General features: G+C 56.4%; 1 non-coding gene across 1 annotated transcript in view; it reads left to right on the top strand.

The window, feature by feature from the left end:
* Positions 1–2,316: 2,316 nt before the first annotated feature.
* LOC126150707 (small subunit ribosomal RNA) overlaps positions 2,317–2,500 on the top strand; it is a 1,909-nt gene continuing 1,725 nt past the window's right edge. Inside the window, exon 1 of the ribosomal RNA XR_007531575.1 lies at positions 2,317–2,500. This exon is cut by the window's right edge and continues 1,725 nt beyond it. This is a non-coding gene — a ribosomal RNA (small subunit ribosomal RNA).

A 2,500-nucleotide genomic window follows, 5' to 3' on the forward strand; every position in this document is an offset into this window, starting at 1 on the left:
CCGCAATGTAACGCAATTTGCACCGCAATGTAACGCAATTTGTACCGCAATCTACCCCCATGTTGTGCCTTAACCTAACCCACGTTGTGCCTTAACCTAACCCACGTTGTGCCTTAACCTAACCCACGTTGTGGCTTAACCTAACCCACGTTGTGGCTTAACCTAACCCACGTTGTGGCTTAACCTAACCCACGTTGTGGCTTAACCTAACCCACGTTGTGGCTTAACCTAACCCACGTTGTGGCTTAACCTAACCCACGTTGTGGCTTAACCTAACCCACGTTGTGGCTTAACCTAACCCACGTTGTGGCTTAACCTAACCCACGTTGTGGCTTAACCTAACCCACGTTGTGGCTTAACCTAACCCACGTTGTGGCTTAACCTAACCCACGTTGTGGCTTAACCTAACCCACGTTGTGGCTTAACCTAACCCACGTTGTGGCTTAACCTAACCCACGTTGTGGCTTAACCTAACCCACGTTGTGGCTTAACCTAACCCACGTTGTGCCTTAACCTAACCCACGTTGTGCCTTAACCTAACCCACGTTGTGCCTTAACCTAACCCACGTTGTGCCTTAACCTAACCCACGTTGTGGCTTAACCTAACCCACGTTGTGGCTTAACCTAACCCACGTTGTGGCTTAACCTAACCCACGTTGTGGCTTAACCTAACCCACGTTGTGGCTTAACCTAACCCACGTTGTGGCTTAACCTAACCCACGTTGTGGCTTAACCTAACCCACGTTGTGCCTTAACCTAACCCACGTTGTGCCTTAACCTAACCCACGTTGTGCCTTAACCTAACCCACGTTGTGCCTTAACCTAACCCACGTTGTGCCTTAACCTAACCCACGTTGTGCCTTAACCTAACCCACGTTGTGCCTTAACCTAACCCACGTTGTGCCTTACCCTGCTCTGTAATTGGCATATGACACGTTACATTAATGTATTGTTGTCCAACCGCAACCGGCTCAGAATGTTGTGTACACAGCTATGTGTCATCTCCCCATAACAGCTGCATTGCAGTGTGGTACGCCATAGAGACGTGTGGGAGTAATGGACGCAGTGGATGGCGATCAGCATGAGCCGTCTGTTCATGTAGTGGCGCGTGTATGCAGACGTAGTAGTCTCTTCTCACACAATGTGATAGCACGGTGCCCCGCGTTCCACATCTGCGACATGCTACAGAGGCCGGTTGACAGTTGGTCGCGCAATGGAGATCGCATATGTACGGGGGCACCTTCCACGTGCCCTCTAGTCGGGCACATTTTGTTGCGTGGATGTGAGCGAATGTAGTGTGTCTTGACACCTGACAGGCAGGCATGCAATAATAGTTGACTTTGCAAACGGGGATGGACGTGTACGTTTACTGGTGACGTTACGCAAATGAACAACTGGTAACCCGTTGTGGTGCGGTTGATCTTGCTGGAGGTACATCTGTGAGGGCAACGATCGGTACAGCTACGAAGCGGTCCCCACCATACCAACGAACGTGAATGTGAATCTGGGTGTGAAGCGATACGCGGCTGTGGGTGGGTGGGACTGTCCCCGGCCGGTGAGGGGGGGCCGCCCGGCGTGCTGGCCGCGCGGTGCGTGGGCGCACGCGCTACAGCCGGCTGGTGGGGGCGCCCAGTGGCAGGCGCGCCGGCCGACGGACGCGGCAGGCGGCGCAGCTGCGCGCCGGGGCACCCTGCGCGCGGCGCCGTGCAGCCAAAGTGGGTCCTCGCGGACCCGGTGCGAAGCGCGGTGGACATCTGCAGTGTGCTGGTCCGATTGAGGACTGTGTGCGTTGAGGATGCGCCGCCGCCCGGCACTCGGCGCCGCGACGCCGTCTGCTGCTCGGTCGCCCCAGCGGTTCTCGCTGGTGGTTTGTATCGCAGTTGTGCGGACGTGTTGGCACGTGCGCTGTGCTGGGAGAGTTCGCTTCGGCACCCACGTGGGGCCTTTGCCCTTCTGTGGCGCTGGCGTTGGAGCTGCCGGTCACCGTAGGTGGCGCGTGTTGTCTCCCGCCGGCAATGCCACGACAGCACGCTCCCGGGCCTCTGTCGGCAGCGGCAAGCTCAGTTGGGAGCACGGGTGGTCGCACCTAAAGCGTCTACTCGCCTAACTCCGGGCGATTGCGCCTCTCTCGAACCCGACCAAGTACTTAGGACGGCGCTGCGCGCCGCCGGGACCTGAGAGGGTTTCGAGGTGTATTGTGCAGGGGAGCCCAGCCTCCTCCTGTTTGCAGAATAATTGAGCGGACGCTTGCGTGTTCGCGCGGGCCCCCGGGACACACTCCCGGGCGGCCGGCTGCTCAGCTCTAGTTGACGCAGCTCCCTGGTTGATCCTGCCAGTAGTCATATGCTTGTCTCAAAGATTAAGCCATGCATGTCTCAGTACAAGCCGCATTAAGGTGAAACCGCGAATGGCTCATTAAATCAGTTATGGTTCCTTAGATCGTACCCACGTTACTTGGATAACTGTGGTAATTCTAGAGCTAATACATGCAAACAGAGTC

This window comes from Schistocerca cancellata, unplaced genomic scaffold (genome assembly GCF_023864275.1).
Source record: "Schistocerca cancellata isolate TAMUIC-IGC-003103 unplaced genomic scaffold, iqSchCanc2.1 HiC_scaffold_995, whole genome shotgun sequence".
In the NCBI taxonomy this organism is placed as follows: Eukaryota; Metazoa; Arthropoda; class Insecta; order Orthoptera; family Acrididae; genus Schistocerca; species Schistocerca cancellata.